This window comes from Colobus angolensis, unplaced genomic scaffold (assembly GCF_000951035.1).
Source record: "Colobus angolensis palliatus isolate OR3802 unplaced genomic scaffold, Cang.pa_1.0 Scaffold6, whole genome shotgun sequence".
In the NCBI taxonomy this organism is placed as follows: domain Eukaryota; kingdom Metazoa; phylum Chordata; class Mammalia; order Primates; family Cercopithecidae; genus Colobus; species Colobus angolensis.
In genome coordinates this window covers 10,813,167-10,835,089 of record NW_012119598.1, presented here as the reverse complement: position 1 = coordinate 10,835,089, position 21,923 = coordinate 10,813,167, and the positions used below count along the sequence as shown (strand labels likewise).

Below are 21,923 nucleotides of genomic sequence, written 5' to 3'. Positions count from 1 at the left end.
GACTCTGTCTCAAAAAAAAAAAAAAAAAAAGTTAAGAAAATCTCATTGTAGGCCTCCCTGTCCCCAAATAATCAGATAGATCCCTTATAGACTGAGCCACTCTAGTTCATGCTAAATTTGCTAAATCTCTTGAATTTGATGTTTTGGACCACAGCTTCTTTTCTCCCCCTTTTATCCTGATTCCTTTTCCTTGTTCTTCTCTGCAGTCAGCCTCAGGAGGCCCTCTTCTTTCAGCTCTGAACCTCTTGCTGCTAGCCAGCTGAGGTTGAGTTGGTTAATATGTCGTATATCTTAGTGTATTCAGATGGCTATAACAGAATACCATAGATTGGGTGGCTTGTAAACAACAGAAATTTATTACTCACAGTTCTGGAGGCTGGGAGGCCCAAGATCAAGGTGACAGCAGATTTGGTGTCTGGTGAGATCCCATTTCCTGGTTCATGATGGCTCCTTTTCACTGTGCCCTCACATGGTGGAAGAAGTGAGGGAGCTCTCTGGGGTCCCTTTTATATAGGCACTAATCCATTCATGAGGGCTCCCTCATGGCTTAATCACCTCCTCCAATCCTCATCTTCAAACACTGTCACATTGAGGGTTAGGATTTCAACACAAGAAATTTTGGGTGGATATAAACATTCAGCGTAAAGCACCAGATTAGGGCAAAGTTCTCCAGAACTGGCAAAAGCCAGTTTTCAGCCGTTCCAATGTCTACTCATTCCTCTGCCCTGCCTCTGCTTTCCAAAGTCTGTGTCCCGTCAAGTGTATGGCAGGTTTATAATGAAGCATTTCCTAATGTGTGTTTGGAGGAATGGTAAATACGGCAGATTACACGATCATTCTTAGGGATTCACAAAGATTATTAGCATATTAAAAGGGCCTGGAAAGTCCTATGGTCTAGAAATGTGTCTAATTTGAGTTGAGCATTTCCAAAACAAAACAAAAGCATCTCTTGTACCACATAATCCTTTTTTTCAGTAACATCAAATCCCACTTGGAGCTAATGTTTAGTGGAACACACTTAGGGAATATGGTTTGAAAGCATTAAAATTCCTTTCTAGTACTATTGACTGAGGGTGCCAACCTTCCGCATGCTGGCCTTCCTGAGGGACTGGGAAGAGTATCTCAAATAGAGCTGTAGCAAGTTCATTGCAAGATTCACTGGGACTGTGTCTGCAGAAACGGGAAAGGTATGGCAAACTTTGTTATTTTTCTTGCCCAGTATTAATTTTCTCCTGTTTTGTGAACAGCGTCCTAATTTTCTTAGAAAATTTAACTTCTAAGGCTGATTGCCCCCCCACCAAAAAAAATTTATACGTTAAAGTCTTTATTTCCAGTACCTTGGAACGTGACTGTATTTGGAGATAGGGCCTTGAAAGAGGTAATGAAGTTAAAATGAGGTCTTTAGGGTGGGCCCTCATCTGACTAGTGTCCTTATAAGAAGAGATGAGGACTCAGACACGCACAGAGGGAAGACCATGTGAGGACACAGGGAGAAGACGGCCATCCACAAGCCAAAGAGAGAGGCCTCAGGAGAAAGTAACCTTGCTGACACCTTATCTTGGAGTTTCTGATGCCAGAACCATGAGAGAAGAAGTTTCTGTTGTTTAAACCCCTCCACTCTGCGGTACTTGGTTATGGTAGTCCTCACAAACACATACATAAGGTTAAAGTGAGGGTGACCCCATTGCTTGGGTCCACAGGTAGAACAAGATATGACATTGGCCACAGTGATTGGCTTTGGGTTGGTCACATAACTGAAAATAGGCCAATGAGATCAGCCCCAATTTTCTTGCACTGCTGGAAAGAGGTATCCTCTTCCTACCGGTGTTGGTAGGTGGATAGGAGACTAGCTGGAAGCCATCTTGACCACCATGTATGGAGAGAGCCTGACTGAGAATAGAGTGGGAAAAGAAATGGTGGAGCTGAGAGTAATGTAGAGTCACATTCCCCATAGTAGCATTTGAGTGCCTTAATCTAGTCATGCCTGAAGTTTTCTACCCCCAGGACTTTTCAGTTATGTAAGCCAAAACATTCATTCCCCAGCCACCTTTTTTTTTTTTTTTTTTTGCCCAAGCCCATTTGAGTTGTTAAAGAATCTCAGATGATATATAAAAATAACAAACTAGCCTTCACGAAAATGTCCATTAGTGTTACATTGTTACATTCGATGGAGTCTCACTCTGTTGCTCAGGCTAGAGTGCAGTGGCCAATCTCAACTCACTGCAACCTCCGCCTCCAGGGTTCAAGAGTCTCCTGTCTCAGCCTCCTGAGTAGCTGGGATTACAGGTGCACGCCACCACACCCAGCCAATTTTTGCATTTTTAGTAGAGACGAGGTTTCACCATATTGGTCAGGCTGGTCTTGAACTCCTGACCTCAGGTAATCCACCCTCCTTGGCTTCCCAAAGTGCTGGGATTACAGGCCTGAGCCACTGCACCCGGCCCGCACTTTTCCTTTTCAAACGTCTCAGAAATAGTCTCAGAAACAATGATCTTTGCACCATGAAATGTATGAGACTTTTATCAGATGAAACTCCTAATGGATTCTGTTTTGATGTATGTTTATGGTCAATGCTGCTGTGTCTGTATTGGTCTGGGATTGTCTGAAGTGACACTGCCAACCTTAATTTGCAGTCAGGCAGGTCACTTCACTCATTGCCTCACATTTATTGCATATGTCTTAAAAATATTATGATGTCATGATTAATATATTGAGTCATCATTAATAAAAGTTCTTTATAAACAATTTTGTAATTACCTATAGACTCTTGGATAAATAGTCTTTCAGGACTATATTCTAGGTTTCATGATGCCTTAAGGGATATTTGAATTTCAGCCAAGGCATCCAAAGATACACAGCTGTAGGGCATAAGAGAGGGTTGTCTAGAATGCAAATTCCTGGATGGTGGCAGTAAGGAAAGCGTCTGTGAGCCCACGGCCCTGGTGCTGAAATCCCACCATGGCTCAAGCCCGGCTGCCTGCATTCACCTCATCCTGCCAGGGCACATGGTTGGCTCCTGTCAGCAGGTGTGGTGCACCAACTTCAGAGGATGCATTTGCAAAATCTAAGAGAATGGAAATTCATGCAAAGTTTTTTTTTTTTTTCCTCTGAAAACATCATCCTTTAGTGAACATGGGCCAAAAACCTTGTCACAACAGGCTTCCTTTTGAAATAGATAGTGTTTACTCTCCTCTTATCAGTCTGGCAACCTGGCAAGCACCTTTCATTCATGTGGTGTCCTGACACTTCCCCATGGCACCCGGCCAGCGCTCCGAAGTGGTGAGGTGCACACCTGCGGCCTTGCGCAGACCACGGAGAGATGCTGTATCTCCGGTGCTCACCTTCCCTGCCACCGCATCCATATCATGGGTGAAAAGCCAGAGTGGCTGCGGATGAGCGAGACAAACATACATATTTTTTCTAGTGGTTGTACTTCTTTCTTAAAGACCTTCCCCATGGATTTTCATATTCTCAATTCATTTCTGCCCTTGGTGACAATTTAGCAGTAGAAAATGCATTAGCTAGATTTCCTCCCTTCTCTCAATTAAGAAAGAGTATGCCAGAATTTATGGGAATTGTTAATAAGATTCCAGATATTCTGAACTATGATTTAATAAATACAGATTTGAGTGTAATATGAAGTATATGACATAGAGAAAAAAATTTCAAAGCTCATAATTTGCTTCTTTCTTTGTAGTCTTTTTCTTTCCTTCTCTCTCGCTTTCTTTTCTCTTCTCTTCTCCTCTTTCTCTTTTTCCTTTCCTTTTTCTTTTCTTTTCTTGTCAGGGTCTAACTCTGTTGCCCAGGCTGAAGTGCAGTGGCATGATTATGGCTCACTGCAGCCTTAATCTCCTGGGCTCAGGTGATCCTCCCACCTCAGCCTCCCAAGGAGCTGGGACTACAGGCATGTGCCACCATGCTCAGCTATTTTTTATTTTTTATTTTTTGAGATGGGGTTTCACTGTGTTGCCCAGGCTAGTCTTGAAGTCCTGGGTTCAAGCAAGCCTCCCACCTTGGCCTCCCAAAATGCTGGCAATTTTTTTAGGCCTGAGCCACCATGCCTATCCCTTGTTATATTAATTTTAGAAATATGAATCAAGTGATAATATGTCTTAAAATTCTCTCCATAATACTGGGTTGCTCTCTAGAAAACAAAAAAGAAATAAGCTGTGTGTGGTTTTATTTATTTATTTGTTTATTTTTTTTAGCTCCATTTGTTTTGTTTCCTGTGCTACCTCCAGAGGAAGACCATGATGGTCAGATGTATAAACATGGAGGGTCTAGATGAGGTTGCTTGAGCCCAAATCCCAGTTCCACCAGTTTTTAGCTGCAAGACTCAGGACAATAGATTTAACCTTTTCTGCCTCAGTTTCCCCATCTGTAATGTGAGGCTTAAAAATAAAATAATATTCAGTTCATAGGATTATGGTGAGAACTAAATCAGAGAGTCAACATAAAGAATGTACCACAAAACTTGGCATAATGCGCTCATGATAAAAACCTGCTTTTTTTTTTTTTTTTTTTTTACCATTCATATTGTTATTCACAGTTCCTGGCACCTCGTAGGTACACAATAAATAAATGTTTGTTGAGTTAATCAGTTTTATGTAGCATTCATGATATTTATGTGTTTGCATTCTCACAAACTAAACAGAAGTGTGAAAAATATCATTTTCATTCTATTTAAAGTCAAATGTATCCTTTTTCTGTGAACCACAGGCAGCATAATGCTAAAAAAAATCCCATGGCACATTCAAAAATGCATATGGAAGTGAGGAAGGTAGAAGAAAATGGCCAGTTTGGGAAATAATTCATATACATGGAAAAATAAAAGCTCTGAATAAGAAAGAAAGTTCAATCCTTTATAAAGAAATGCCCAGGCCATGCATAGACAGAAAAACTTACTTTATAAATTAGTTTAGTATTCTTGCAAAGTGCTAAAGCAATTTAGTGTCAGGATACACTGATTCTAATAAAATAAATTAATAAATTTAAAACATTCAGGCACCTATATTCAAAGGCCGCTAGGCATTTTAATAGGAGATAAGTAAGAACCATTAATCATGGTTTCCACACACTTTCACATGTTACCCTAGGCGACTGTGGCCAGGCTGAGGAACGGTGCTGGCAGGGTTCTGCTGGTGCTGGATCAAATAATGATTTTATCTGTGCGTTCTACACTCCATGTTGTCTACACTTCCGCTCTCTTACAAGTTAAGTACAAAATTGTACCTGTTGACAACTTAATTTTTTCACCTTTTGGCCCTACCCTTAGGAAAAGGTAATCAAATCAGTGAAATGCGTATTTCTTTTCTACTTGCTTGGCATAAATTAGTGTTCGCCTTGAGAGAGAAACTGGGAGAAGCCCAATTGTGCACTGGCCTCCTTTACGCATTGACCATGTTTCTATCCACGAAGTGAGTTCAGAGTCACAAAGTTTATTAATAGAATCATTAACTTTTCTAGGTTCAGAGACTTCCTTGAGCAGCTGATGAAAATGATGGGCCCTCTCTCCTCAAAGTGGACATTGGGAGTACGGTACATTCAGAGACTCCCTAAAGATCTACAATGCCATTTTGAGATCTTCTGTGCAAGGTACCTTTCAGATGTCATGCCTGCATTCCAATGCAGTGATAACTACATGGAGAAAAATTCCAAGAAATGCCAACTGGGGAACAAATTGGTAACCTCTCTTTAGCCTCAAATCTTCTAACTCATGTTTCCCATGAAACCTCTGATGTATTCATACACAGAGGTTACAAATTAGCTAGATTTGATTCCTAGATTTAAAGACTATTTAGTCATAGTTGCAGCAGAATTATGTGTTTTTCATTCTAAGCAGGGCTTTAAAACAGGGCATGTTGCATTGTCAGAAGAAGTATTACAATTTCTTCCTTAAATGTTTTAACTGTAGAGTCAATCCCTGAACCACAATTACGGGTACAGTTATGACATGGTGTCTATATGTTTGTCTTTCAAAAACTAAACAGAAGATGGACAGCTCTGCCCATCTTCATTCTTCCATGGTTCCAAGCAGCTGCACCGGCCCCTCTACCTCAATAACAGACTGAGTTCTATTTTCTTTCTCTAAAATTCTCTCTTTCCAAGAGTGCCAGAGAGCCCATTTTCAGCCATGATTTGATGACTCCTATATAGTAAACCTCCTCTATGAGTGAAATAATTGAACCTAACACATTTGCTAGCTTTATAATCTTAACTAAATTACTGAACCTTTTTGGGATTTAGTTGTCTACTGTGTCAAAGAATAGAATTGGACTTTAAGCTTGAATTAAGTTTAAGATTCTATAATTTTTCAAACATGTGGGTATATGTGTGTATACGTGTGTTTGTATATATTGCTCAGACCTAATATTTTCTAAGCTGCTGATACCCTCTGAAAGAATTTCAAATACTCAAACATATCTTTTTCTTTTTAGCACATATTAAACATGAAGAACCATTTGCATTATCATCCAAGTAAGCTTGTCACCCAATTAAAGCATCTAAAGGTCACTTGCCAATTATTTCCTTGCAGTAGCAAGTCTGGAATGTCAAGTTTTGAAACATTAAAAAAATTGTGATTTCTTCATATACATTAGTTTCAGCCATGTAAGTGTAAAATTCAATGCATAAATAACTACCCTGAGATATCATATAAGAGAGAATTTGTGAGGTTCTACAGCATCAGATTTACCAGACAGGGGGCCTCACTGGTACAATGCCAGCACCCCACCCTTCATATAGTAGCACATAGTAAGTGCTCAGTAAATACTGAGCAAAGGAAAGGATCTAATAACAGATGCAGGATGGGCATAAAATCCAACAATTATTTCTGGGGAGAAGGAATTAGAAATTGAAGATCAGGTGTTAGCGGGTAGCAATCAGGGTGAGAAGATAAAAGAGAAGCTGAAAAAGGAATGATAGCTGGGGGTGGGGAGAGGTCATGAAACTGATGAGGTGTACATGAGGGAAGGAGCAGAAAATGAATGTATTTTGCATACATTTTATTTAACAATGTGTAATTTTATTTATGGCAAAATATAGAATGCTTTGTGTCCTCCACTGTTTAGATTAGTACCCATTTTACTGAATGAAACAGTCTTTTGAGTAAATGGAGGCTTGTGTGTTTTCAAACACCCAATAGAATCTCAGGAAAATTGCCTGAAGCCACAGGGTAAATTTCACAAGCTGAACAAGTCTATGCATGTATGTGTGTAAGGCCCATCCACTTTAGCATCTCTCCTCATCTTCAAATCTGATTTTCTGTTAAATTTATCAATGTTAATCTGCAGGTAAAGGTTTTCAGCAAAAATTGTGATATCAGTTAGGAATGTATTTGGTTGTAGGTATTGAAAAGGCCTGATGTAAAGAATATAAACAGATGTCTAGAAGTAAATAGCTGCTGGCATTGATTCAATGGCATCCTGCAGTGATGCCACTAGGTGCCTAGGCTTCTTGCCTCCTTCCACGCTGTCATCCTGTGTTTGTTTGATTCCATTTTCATGGCTGCAAGATGGTTGCTGTAGCTCCAGTCATCACATCTACATTCAAGATGGGAAGAAAAGTAAGTGTGTGTGTGTGTGTGTGTATTAGATGGTGGTGGCAGAGAGATATGCTAACTACTCCTGTCTCCTTTCATCAGCAAGTGTTAAAGGTTTTCCAGAACACAAGTGAGCTTTCATGTATATGTTGTTAGCCAGATGATTTTACAAGTCTATCCTTAGAGGTATGAGAGAGTGAGAGAGTGAGCATCTCATCTGGGGCTGGGCACACTGCTGTTCCAACATCATTTGGGTTCAGGTGACAAGGATGAATCACAGAATGGAAATACATTAAGAAATCAGTAGCACTTGCCCCAGCGACACTGCTGAAAAGACAGTAGAAATCAGAAGAATAAAAGCAAAAACGATAAATTTCTCTCCTATTTGGTGTTTAAATCCAGTCTTATTTCCTACAATTGCCTTGAGTAGGTATTACTGCTTGCATGCTTACCTCAGGAGAACATTTAGTGAATAATGATATAAGTTATGTTTAAGAGTTTAAATAACAATGAGTCAGATGTGTACTGTGTTGCAATTTGTTTGCATACATGAATTTTAAATTTTCCTTAAAATCATTAAATATATTAAACTTGTACATAAACTCACTGATTTGCACATAAACAGTTTTGGAATTAAATTCCTGCTTTTTGGTTAGTAGATAGAATTGAGAATGTGGCAATATTTTACATGTAGAAGTGCTCAGGGAGAAATAAAAATATTGTCTACTGTACATAAGTCAGAGAAATGGAGAAGAAAAGGCAGGAAGGGGAATAGAAATTGTTTAGATACCACAGGATGAGAAGGAGAATGGACTGTCAATAAAAACAATTGTAGCAGGGGAAGAAAGGACAGAAATTAAAACTGTATTGAAGTTCTGTTTGTTTTTTAAATTTAACTTTTACCATGGAAAATTCCAAGCATATACAAAAGAAGAGAGAATATATTGCAATAAACCTGCTTGTGCCTATCACCTGGCTTCAACAACTGTCAACATGTGGTCAGTTTTGTTTCAATGTACACACTCCCCCACCCCACATTATATTGAAGCATATCTTAGATATCATGTCATTTCATTAGTAAGTATCTATGTAGCTCTTTTTAAATAAAACAATCGTGGGTTTTTGTTTGGTTTTGTTTTTGAGACTGAGTCTCTCGCTCTGTCGCCCAGGCTGGAGTGCAGTGGCACAGTCTTGGCTCACTGCAACCTCTGCCTCCCGGGTTCAAGCAATTCTCCTGCCTCAGCTTCCTGAGGAGTTGGGACTACAGGTGTACGCCACCACGCCGGGCTAATTTTTGATTTTTAGTAGAGACGGGGTTTCGCCATGTTGGTCAGGCTGGTCTTGAACTCCTGACCTGTGATCTGCCTGCCTTGGCCTCCCAAAGTGCTGCGATTATAAATAAAACAATCTTTAAGCATGTAGTTATCTTTGGAATCAGATAGAGCTGAGTTCAAGCTCTACTCCAGGTACCAACAATTGGTGGGGCTTGGGCAAATTCATTCATTCACTCCATATATATTTATTAAGCATATTCTGGGAACAAGGAAGCAAACAAATAGACAAAATAATTCCAGGTAAGGATAGACGTATTGAAGGAAATCAAACAGGACAGTGGAACCAAGAATGACTGGAGGTTTACTTTACACCGTGTGGTTGAAGAGGGATAAACCCTTATCCACTATACTGAGTCTTACTCATCTACAAAAATGGGATACTATGAACTGCCTCCTTCAGCTCTTGAGAATAAATTAGTATTTGGGAAAGTGCTTGGCAAAGGCCTGACACATGGCCAGCTCTCCATGACCATGGAAATCTCCCTGATTCCTGTGCATCAGAGCATGGAGCAGGGAGGGCAGCAGTGATGGTCTGGTCTTCATTTGGATTCAAGGTGCATTTAGGTATGCTGGGCTGATTGTCATGCTCTAGGCTGGAGCCCTGTAACAACTCTATCATCTCTAATTTTATTCCTCCCCAAGGCACCTTATTCTAGAACTCCAGGAATCCTCGGAATTGCCTCCGGAAAATAAGGTTGCATTGGACCTGTCTTCTGTTCCTCCTTCCCCCACAACTTTGTGGGGAGTAGCTGGCTTATAAATTCACAGAATTTTTATGTAGGAAATACTCATTTGTTTACTAGGGTGAATATTTGAGGAGAGCTGCTTAGAGTCTTCCATTAAGTTTACCAAAAAAAAAAAAAAAATCTTTTGAGATTGAGTTCTACAGTTTCCAATTTGGCAGACACTAAATTCTAATCTAAACAAAGAGCTGCTGGCAGTCTATCAAAAAAACAGAAAATTTTAGGTTCTAGAAATGGCTACTTTCTTGGGATTTAATGATTTTTTTCATAGTATTTTAGCAGATCAACTTTTATTTATATTAAATGTAGGCTTTGATCCAAACTTCATGTAATGAAGCAACAAACAAGAAAAAAAATTCAATACAGTCATTCACTTTCTTTAGATTTGGGTAAATGCAAGACCAATAACCAGTATTTGCTGTTTACACAAATACTGCCTGTGTATGGCAGAGTAAATTCGAAGAACACAGGCTCTCATTCTGAAGGAAGGATTAAATGGTTGTAGCCATTCCTGCTTGCTGAATCCTAAACTGGAACAATGAAAAGACTGAGGATGAAGGAGCTTTGGGACTAGCTTATCATTTTTTTCCCCTGCAATCGTGATTACATGTAGCTTTTACCAATTTCATCAATGGATGAGGCTCACCCCAGCAATTGACTCCTGGGCCAATGAATGCTGTTGGTTCAGCTTAGCACAGATTCCTTCTGCTAGGGCTTGCTGCTGACTGGCCACCTTTAAATTAATTTCTCTTTAGCCTTCCAGACTACCAGTACCAGAGGGGCTGCTTTAAGCCTTTAGAAAACGTCCTCCATATTTCCCAGGGAAACTCTCTTCCTCCCTTCCCCACCACCCCAGCAGACTTCCATTTTATTTTCGGAAGGCAGCGTCTTCCTGGTGCATTCCTCTAAGGTTGAGGAGAGCTGACATGCACCACCTCGATCTTCTCTGACTTCCCTATCATCCAGATTTGCACCTCTGGCTTTCTCTAATCTGGATCCTTCAAACTTTGTCTCTTTCGCTTCGCTTCTATTAACCTTTGATCCTACTGAATCTCTCATACATGGTGTATTTCTACTGAGTCTTCCTCATTTGTGAAATTAATTCTCCTTGTCCTCTCTGCATTTCCAAACCCTTTCTAATGGTGTTAGTTGTCTCTTGTTGCCATAACAAAGGATCACAAATGTAGAGGCCTAAACCAAGACAAACTTATCATTTGAGTTCTGTAGGTCAGAAACCCCACACGGATCTCACTGGACTAAAATCGAGGTGTCGGCTGACTCCATTCCTCTCCTATAGGCTCCAGAGGAGAATCTGCTCTTTCCTGGGGTTGTTCACAGAACTCAGTCCCTTGTGGTTGTAAAACTGAGGTCTCCATTTCCTTGCTGGCTATTGAGGGTCGTTACCAGCTTTTAGAGACCACTGCATTCCTTCGCTTGTGGCTTCCTTCTTCCGCCTTCAAAGTCAGTAAAGGCAGGTGATATAGTTAGGCTTTGGGTCCCCATCCAAATCTTATTTGAATTGTAATCTCTATAATCCCCATGATCCCCACGTGTCAAGGGAGACACCAGGTAGAGGTCATTGAATCATGGGGGAAGTTTCCCCATGCTGTTCTCATGATAGCGAGTGAGTTCTCACGAGATTTGATGGTTTTATGAGGGGCTCTTCCCTTTTCACTTGACACTTCTTCTTCCTGCTGCCTTGTGAAGATGGTGCCTTGCTTCCCCTTTGCCTTCCACCATGATTGTAAGTTTCCTGAGGCCTCCCCAGTCATGCTGAACTGTGAGTCGGTTAAACCTCTTTCCTATATGAATTGCCCAGTCTCAGGCAATTATTTATAGCAGTGTGAAAACAGATTAATACAACAGGTGAGTCCTTCTCGTGTCTTTCTCTGACCCTCTGCTTCTGCTTTTAAGAACTCATGTGATTATGTTGCACCTATCCAGGATAATCTTATTTTAAGGTCAGCTGATTAACAACCACAGCCCTATCCACATTCTTAATTTTGCTTTGCTGTGTAACACATCACACCACTGTCACAGGTTCCTCGGATCAGGACGTGGACATCTTTAGAGAACCATTATTCTGCTCACCACCACAACAATATTTAAAAAAAATATATATATACACACACACACATACACACACATATATATATACACACTGTTTCTTAAGAAGACAATTATAATACATATTTGTTATAAATACACATTAGTAGCATTAATAGTTAATAGAGACATAATGACTAACACCTGTATACACATACACATTTATTTTCTTAATTATAAAAATGGCTTCATTATATATGTTCTCATTTGTATGTATACACAATTGTATATATTGGTACATATTTGTAGTATATATTTGTATGCACTCATTTGTATATATACTCATTATATATATATACACATATATGTACTCATTTGTAGACTTTTTTTCCACTTAACATTGTATTGAAAAGATATTCCCATGATGTTCAAAATTTCTTTACATTATTTTTACAGGTGTGTAGTATTCTATTGTATGAAGTACTGTAATTTGATTAATCTCCTTTTGTGGTTTCTGTTAGTTTCAGTTACTATAAAATTGCCACAATAAACAAAATACTCTTTTAAATATCTGTATAAATTCTATTTCCTCTGTCACTTTCCTGTACCTTTAATTTTCAGGGAAAGCTTTATTATTATTTATTTATTTATTTTTAGAGTTAGGGTCTTGCTTTGTTGCCCAGGCTGGAGTTCTGTGCTGCAATCATAGCTCACGACAGCCTTGAAGTCCTGGGCTCAAGTGGTTCTCCCACCTTAGTTTCCTGTGTAGATGTGACTATGGGCATGGCCCAACATGCTGGGCTGAGTTTATTTCATTTATTTAATTAATGAATTTATTTATTTTAGAGATGGCATCTCACTGTGTTGCCCAGGCTGGTCTCAAATCCTGGCCTCATGCCATTCTCCTGCCTCAGCTTACCAAGTTGCTGGGATTATAGGCTCGAGCCACTGCACCCAGGTGAAAACTTTATTTGTTTAAATTTTAAGGAGCTAAAAATTTGAAATTGACTCAAAGAGTTATTTATTTTCCTATTTGAGGTTTAAATACTTGCATTTTGGATCTCTCATGTATTGATTCATTGATTCATTCATTCATCCTTTGAATATTGTTCAAATCATTCTACTGAGCCTTAACCCACAGGGCTAACATTTCCTGCATCTTCTCTCTAGCCCTTTGCCTAGAATCTTACAGTGACACATCTGATATCTACTAATAACTAAACAGGTGCTGAGTGGCAAGTGACAGTACTGGCTTCTTCGCCTTAGTTTACATTGGCTTTGGTTCAACATCCTTTGCCCTGGCTCCCGAAGGAAGAAGTGTCCCCATTCCTCTCCTTTACCAGTGCCTGGTGAAGAAATTAATAGTCTTTCAGCTGTATTTATAAGCAAGCAGAGAATTATGGGAACCAGAGCAGTTCAAATGATTTATGCAGAGTCATGGGCTCAGTTCACAGGCAGGAGATTTTAGACTCCACCCTAGTATTTATATGATCTACAGCAGAAAACTGGAAATGCTTTTTCTTCACGAATTTCAAAGTCTTACTCCAGAACCCAAGAGTTTTCAAAATCAGTCTGATATTTGTTACCACCTGATAATAAATTTAACAAAGTATATCTGTGCCAAACAAAATAGTAGAAGTTATATTGAATGCAGATATAGAGGACATAAGATCTCAACCACAGTCTGGGCACGGTGGCTCACTCCTGTAATCCCAGTACTTTGGGAGGTTGAGGTGGGTGTATCACTTGAGCTCAGGAGTTCCAGACCAGCCTGGACAACATGGTGAAACCCCATCTCTACTAAATAAATAAATAAATCAAACAAACAAATCAATTTGTTTGTTTCAAAAACAAACAAAAATCAAATAAAACTAAAATGAATAAATAAATAAATAAATAAATAAGTAAATATTAGCCAAGGGTGGTGGCCTGCATCTGTAGTCCCAGCTACTCAGGAGGCTGATGTGAGAAGATCTTTTGAGCCCAGGAAGTCAACACTGAGTGAACTGTGATCATACTACTGCACTTCAGCCTGAGTGTCAGAGGGAGAAGCTGTTTTAAAAATAAATAAATACATAAATAAATAAAAGAACAAACATTAAGAGGTGAGGAGAACGTGCTATAATTACATCTTCTAGCTTTTAGAGGCATAATTAAAAAAATACTTTCTGTTCTCCAAGTGTCAGTGAAAAAGTTACCTAAATGGTTAAGAACCATAATGAACATTCCGTTTGCCAACTTGAGACCTCAAATTTCTCCCTATCTCATGATGTGTTTTCATTTTTTTTTTCTATCTCACACTTTTTCTTTGGAATTACCAAAACAAACAAAAAAACTGAAGTATGACTATCGATAGCGATGGTATATAAACTAATAGCAGCATTTAGGAGGATCATTTTCCAATGTAACTGATTAATATATTAACATCTGTTCTCTTCCTCTGCCGTTTTCTTTCTTCTCCTTCCCCTCTTCTCACTATTATTCTTTCGGTGGTGTGGTGGCAGTAATTCATGGTGAGATGAACTTTTATATTTATTTTTGTTTTTCTAAGGTTCTCTCTTTTCAATAGACTGCTTAATGAGCATAGTTAATCAATGATCACTTGTTAGCAATAACTTGCAAATTGAAAAAGGAAATCTCAGTTATTGGTAGCAGTGTAGGGATTGGTGGGAAACTGATAGGTATTGAAAACTCTGGGACTGAAGCTAAGGGACTAAAAATGGTAGACTGAGTTGTTTATGCTATTTATTGCCATGGTGGCTTTTTTGTTTTTTGTTTTTGGTGATGATAACCTAAATGTAACCCCTTACTTAATTATACTTGTAATATTTGAAATGGCCTGAGGTATGGAGTCCATGGGTAGAGAGAAATTCACAGTATCCATAGGCTCTGTTAGAGGTGCTTGGAAAAATTAGGGAACATGAATAAACAAAACAAACTGAAACAGTCTATCCTCCTGTGGTTGGGAAGAGACAAACTATAAATGAAAACTTAATAAAAAAGCGCATGATCTAGTGTAATAGAATATAGAGTCAGGAGGTGGTAAGTAGGTAGTAGAAAGAAATAGGGAATCTATAGTGGAGGACTGAAGGTTGGTTTGCAATGTTAAATAGCACAGTCAAGGGAGGCCTCTTCAAAATATAAACATTTCAGCAAAGACTTGAAGAAGGTGAGAGTATTTTATACACCTAAAAGGGAAAAGAGGATTCTAGGAAGAGAAGCCAGCCAATGTAAAAGCCCAGGAGTCAGCTGCCGATTCAGATGCTCCCTCCCAAGGGCATTAGCGAGTCCGCTGTTGAGATCTCTGTGTCATACTCCCCACTGCCCATTTGGTGTTAGCCTTTATTTCAGGGTTCAAACTCACCATTCAGTAAATACATTATGGTTTTTCCCTTGATGAATATGAGAGCAGGAAGGGGATCATCTGAATCCTTTTGAGTGAAAATCTACGAGACAGTTCTTTCTCTTGTTAATATCAAACAGCTCTTATAACTTTGGTTATTATGCTAACAACGCCTTACCAAAGACTGATAAGACTGTGGCCTTTTTAATCCTAATTGGCATGTTCCCTGGCTTTAGGAAGAACATAGGCAAAGCCACAAAGAAGGGGAAAGAAAAGAATTCTAGAAATAAATATTTATAGTGAATCCTGCTTTAGGGTTTTTGTATTTTTCAATAGGTGTTCAGTTAAATTTGGCCTAAAACTGCCTCCTTATGTATTTTAAATTCAGCCTAAGTGTGCATAGTGAACTGTAACCTTACTGGATGTGTAAACAGACTGTAACCTACTCTCATGCCAATCACTGAGTTTCGGCCATTCAAAGGTGGCCAACTATTCAAACCGTGTTCAAATGAGGCAAACACCCAGCTGCAACCTCACTTCCTTTTTCGGTAGTCACTTCCCTTTTCCTGTCCGTAATTCTTCTTTGACCAGGAGGCAGTGCTGGAGTCTCTCTGAACCTATTCTGGTTCAGGGGCTACCTGATTCACAAATAATTCTTTGCTCAATTAAACTGTGGTAAATTTAATTTGTCTAAGGTTTTTCTTTTAACATAGAAATGGCTTCCATTATAAACTGTGCTTTTCATAATCTTGGCTCTGTGATTTTTATGAGTTTGTGATCATTTTCAATTTGGAAAAGTCTGGCGCTCTCTCACCCTTTCACTAACGGTGTGATTATAGCTGAGGTGAAGAGATGGGTTCTGAGGCTGGAAAGATCAGAGACCAAGGCAGTCTTGGTGTGGGAAGTAATGAATACATCCGGCTGAGGGTACCTGGGTGAGAAGGAGCACAGACCCTGTCCCTAGGCCAGGGGAGTCCAAGACTGAAACTAGTCCTGAGAAAGAAAAAACCCAAATTTATATGAAAAGACAGAAGCAGCTCCTTTATTACAGCCCTACAGTTATGACAAATGAAGACACATCCAAGAACAGATAATGAAAAGTTTTGAATTATTGCCATTGTTTCTCATATTCCTCAGACTCTTGAATTAATATAGCAAACCAAGTCTGAAGATAAAAAGCCAGAAGCTTTATCAAATACATTATGTCTGGCAGAAAGTCTACACTGAACTAACTCAATGTCCAAGTAGTGGCTTGGGTTTTGTGTAAGAAGTGGCATGGATTTTCCTGGGAGGTCTTAATTTGCTTATCTCTTCATCTGAAGCCAAAGTGTATAGCTACAGATGACTTCTGTACTTTTTCTATTGGGTTGTTTTATTTATTTCTTCTTTCTTTCTGGTTTGGTTCTCTTACTTTCTGGAGGAAACAGGAAGTTCTTTTCTCTAGATCTCAAGAACATTTATCCATGATGGAAAGGGAGAAGGAATAAAATTAATGATAAATCTTGAGTAGCAGTGTCTCTAGAAAGTAGCTTTTAAATATTGATCTTTGCAGAAAGCTCAACTTGTGCAAGAGTTAGGCATTATATAGATGATAAAATATATGCAGTAGAATAAATGCTTTAACTTTACACTGAAATTGTTTTAAAGACCAGCTTTAATTCCAGATTTATTCTGTTGTTTTCATTGCTATACAAATAAGAATATAATATTTTCTTTCTCATTTGATTCCCATTGTGTGTAAATCTGCACAATAATACAAATTGCTATTTTCATAACCAATTTTTAATTTTTAATATTTTTCAAAACATAGAATTATACATTTGCTAAAAAGTTAGGATTTATACCTTATAGACAAGGAACTGTTTCCCGATTTTGAAAAAATTTCTTCTTCTGGCTGTTTTTATATATTGATGTATGGAAAATGTAACTTACTATTTTTGTGTTTCTAAGTGTCTTCATATTCATGGTTGTATTTTTATATAAAATAGTAAAATATAATTTGTTTGCAATTATCTAATTTATGATTGTCATGATCCATTTCTTACAGGAAAGCTATTTATCAACAAAAGCAAAAACACAGTATATCGAAAGCATGTAATCACTTTATGTTTGAAGATAAGGTTATGACAGAGTTTTTAAGATTCTGCTGAGTGGAGTAGAGAAAAATAAAAAGGCGCAATAACCCTATTTTAATAAAATCTTTTTCCTTGCTGTTAGTATTGTGGTTATGCAATAGGTTAATTCAACATACATGGAGGCTTATGGTTCTTAAATATAGAAATTGTTCCATTGCTAATTTCCCCAAAGAGATTTCTGCAGTAAATGCTGTGAAATGTATATTAAAAGCAATACATAAACAGGTCTAGCCCTGAATAATTCCTCTCAAACCTGAAGATCTTTAAGTTCTGTTGTTATACTGTTGAGCTTGCATAACAAACAAACAAGCAAAAAACAATCACCACCTAAAAATCTTATTAAAATGAAATGATAATCTGAAAATGACAATCTATTTTTTCCCCTTTTACTTTCCTTCCTTAAAATTAACCTAAACTGCTTTTTTTTTTTTCCTTTCCTGGTAGTTTTAAATACAAAAGGACAACTAAGTACCTTCATTTTAATATTCATTATTTCTCTTATAGTCTCATGAGGAAATAATAGTAGATTCATTTTTTAAAGCCCGAACTATGATGTGATAAAGTTAAAAAGTCACTGGTGTTTTCCAGGTTTAAATGTGGTCTTTAAAATAATTTAGATGTGCATCTGTGTGTTTTGTTGGTATGCAACATATTTTCCATGAACAACACAACAGCTAAATCAACTCGGCGTGATTTTACCTCCTTTCGGCACTCATGCATTTATAAATAAATTATATCAGCTGTGTACCTACTTTGTCACTTTCCACCATGAGCTCACACAACTCATCGTACAGCAGACATTTGCAAAAGCGGGTGTGAAATTTAGACCAAGTTCCAGGAAAAGCAGTTGACTTTCTTACCTCAAGGCATAAAATCATAGGCCCTTTGCCAGGTTTGTGGACATTTCATTCTTTACAAAGCTAACTTCTCTCTCCACTCAGCTCTGTTCTTTTCTCCCTCTCCCTGTCTCCCAGGGCCGCTCTGGAAGAAGAAAGAACTGCCCAGGTGAGCTGGTCATTCACTTGTAGGCTTTAGAATGGCAGAGCTGTCACCTGTGGGCTGTTTAGGCTGCAAACATTACTAAGCTACTTTACAGAAAGTTATGTAAAGAGCTGTTAATGTTCCCTGAAGACTTTCCTGCCATGCTGTCTGTACAGGCGTTTGGAAAGAGGCAGGTCGGGACGTGTGTGGACGCTATCCCTCGCTATTTATGAGCTGAGCAGCTTGCGGTGAAAAGCTGTCATTTTCCCCCTGGGTGTGTAGAACCAGTTTCTCCAGCATGCCAGGCCACGAAGCTGAGGCTTATCCAAAAGGAGGGGCGGGGAGGTGGGCTGCAAGGAAAGCCAGAGATGTATCATTTATTTAAACTCTGAGTGGGGAGAGAAAGTGAGGATAAAAAGAAGAAAGGAAAAACTATCTTAGAAAGTTCTCTCAATTATCTGTGGCTTCCTATGGTGGAAACATCTTCTCTTTTCATTCAGTGGAAGTGGAGGGAAATGTGGGAATTAAGTTATATGGAGAAGAAGCAAGACTTACTCACTGTCCACTGGCTGGACCAAGTCATTGGCAGAGATAATTCCCGATCGACTTTCATCCCTTACAGATTAAATTTATCTAGAAAAACTCAAAGTTATCCAAAACTGACTAAAAATGCCCTTTTCTATTCTGGAAAAGATTTGAATCATCCAAAAGGAATAAAAATGCCCTTTCCTATTTTGGAAAAGATCTGAAGCAACATCTAAACTAACCCCATTTGAATTTTTAAATGGTATGTATAGTAGTACGTTGGTATCTAACCAGGGACCCCAAACCTGTGCTGCCACCATGGGATAGAAAAAATGTAAACATAACAGGTTACAACAAAAATCCTTCTTTTTCACTTGCCTGAAAAAGTCTAGGCAGTTGGAATTCTTTAGTAGGCCTGCTTGTACTTTTCATAATGCTGTATATAGGCAAATAGGCTAGGCATTGATCACAAAATGGACTTGTAAATGACTGTGCCTGCTGGTATAAATCAGTGCCACCCAACAAAACAGAGGAGCCAGACCATAGTGTAGTTGTTGCTTTTCTTCAATTTTCTTAATATATCTGTTTTTTTTTTAAATGATTCTAACTGTCAACTGGGATTATTAGACTGCATAATGATATTTTTTATGTCCAAACACATGAATAAAATTACTTTTCCCCCACGTATATTATGGTTATACATGCTTTCTGAAAGTAAATTAACATAGAAATAAATCTGTGATGTCAAGAATACGCATTAACCTGTTTGGGCCTTATAAATATGTAAAAATAGCACCTAGTGCTTTGCCTCTCTCTGGTAGTGTAATATCTTATCCTGAATCTAGAACTGGACATTTTGTATATTAGAATATGCAAATTCTAATTCATTCATATGTTGAAGTCCTGATCCCTCACTGTGAGGCTACTATATTTACTCAATGCAATTTAATAGTAATTTAAGAAAATATTGTGTGTTTGGTTTTATACCTGGTGGTCAAGGGAATACAATGAAGACTGTCATGTGGTCTTACCTTTTTGAGGCTTATCATCTTGCCTTAGAAGTGACTAATGTATTGTTGCCTGGGCTGTTGCATCAGATTCTGCTTTGCCTTTATTCTTCTTCCAAATTGTTCTTCACACGTCTTCTAAAGAAATTCATCTTAGCTTTCTTCCCTCTTCCCCTCTTATTGGTAGAGAAGATCCTCACTGTCACTCCCCTTTGTGGCCCAGCGCTCTGGCCACACGAGCTGTCACAGTGGCTTTCAGACTCGCGGCTCACTCATCTCCAAATGTTTGTGTGTGCTGTTCCCCCTGCCTGCTTTTCCACATCTAACTCCATCCACCTGGGAAAAGTCTTCCTCATTCCTTAAGGAATCTGCTCACGCAGCACTTGGGTTTTGCACCAGACCTTTCCTGCTGCCTGCGCTCCCCGGCAGGGCTCGATCTTCGGAGTCCTCCTCCTCCTCCTTGACTACCCTTCTCAGAGCTCTTCACGTGTTCTTTGAGTGTCTTTGGTGTGCTTGTCCGTATCCTTGACTGGCCTGAGTGCTCCTGGTGGCCAGGGTTTTTGTCTTATTCAATCTTTGTACCCACCACCACATAACACATCTGGGTAGACACTCAACAAACTGCTGAATGCACAGCCCCTTCATCACCTAAAAAATGGTTTTCAAACAACACTAAGTCTACACATAGTTTTCTAGGACCACGAAGGCTAGAAGAAAATTGATTTACTCAAAATCTCTAAATTGGTTGTGGCCTTCTCTTTGTCACTTCCTGCCTTCTTTACCTTCGTCTACTGGCTGCTTCTCGTAACAGTGAACAAATCCCACGAACCAAACCACCTCTTTCCCCAGCTTAAGCTCTACAACAGCTCCCATCATCCTTAGAATAAAATGAAGGCCTTACCTTGGCTAACAAGGCCCCCTGCAATCTTGTCCTCCCAATCCCCCCAACCTCATGCTGTCCTCTCCCCATCACAGACTGCGTTCCAGACACAGAAGCTTCTTTTTGGTCCCTAGAACATGCCAGCCTCTCTTCTGCCTGGAGGTCTTCACACCCGCTGTTCCATCTGCTGAAACCCTCTTCCGTTTTCCACAGGGCAGGCTTCTTATCTTTCAGGTATCAGCTTCAACGTTGCCTTTTCAAAGAGGCCTTTCCTAATCACCTCTTCCCCGTCCTTTTCTCTAGGACTACATCTGTATTTGTCCTTCAAAACCAAATCACAAGTGATTGATTTATTTGTATTTACGTTTTTCTTTGTTTGTTTATTCATTGTCTCTCCTCTTCTCCCATTAAACTGTGAGCTCCTTGAGGACAGGGACCATGACTGTTTTTTCCTGCTGAATTCCCCAAGGCCTACGACTGCACCAGGCACAGAGTAAATGATAAGAAATATTTCTTGAATGTCAAGTGAATAATCAATCCAAAGCAAACTTGTACAGGGCTTCCTGATATACATACATTCTCACAACAACCAAATGAAATGCATGTGTAAAGTGCTAAAATTACTCTAGTGTTATTTTGGGCTAAATATTTGTGTCCCTTCCACCAAATTCATGTGTTGAAGCCCTGATCCCTCTGTGTGATGGTATTAAAAGTCCTTTGGGAAGTAGTTAGGGTTAGATGAGGTCACAAGAGTGGTGCCTTCATGATGGAATTAGTGCCCTTGTAAGAAGAGGACATTAGAGAGAGATGGATCTCTCTCTCTTTCCACAATAAGGCACCATGGAAAGGCTACATCAGCACACAGCAAGAAGGCGGCTGTCTGCAAGCCTGGAAGAGGGCCCTCACCAGAACCCGACCATGCTGGCACCTTGATCTCAAAAAATAAATATCTGTTGTATAAGTCACCCAGCCTGTGGTATTTTGCTATAGCAGCCCCAGCTGACTAAGACATGTGTTTACATGTGCAGACCTCAAGCATTTTGGCCAGTCCTTGTTTCTATGATGATTTTGATGGTTAACTTGATGGAAAATGTCTTTGATATCTTCTTTTCCTATTTCAAACTTGCAGGCATTCTCCAGCCTCTGTTGCTATGTTCTGTGTCCTCACATTCTCTTCCCCCTCTTCACACAAACTGATATAACTCACCTAGCACACACAACCATCATGGATAGGGCTGAGCTCCCACTCAACCTAACACTAATGTTATGTCAAATGAGATCTTTTAGTGATATTTTAAAAGGAGAGTTTTACAAGTATCTTGGGCTGTGAAAAAGGGGTCTTTAGATCAATTTGTTGGAATAATCTTCCAATCTTTTAAATAAATATGA

At 39.1% G+C, this 21,923-nt stretch overlaps 1 protein-coding gene across 1 annotated transcript in view; it reads left to right on the top strand.

Annotated features, from left to right (window-relative positions):
- OFCC1 (orofacial cleft 1 candidate 1) overlaps nucleotides 1-21,923 on the top strand; it is a 513,529-nt gene that overhangs the window by 33,988 nt on the left and 457,618 nt on the right.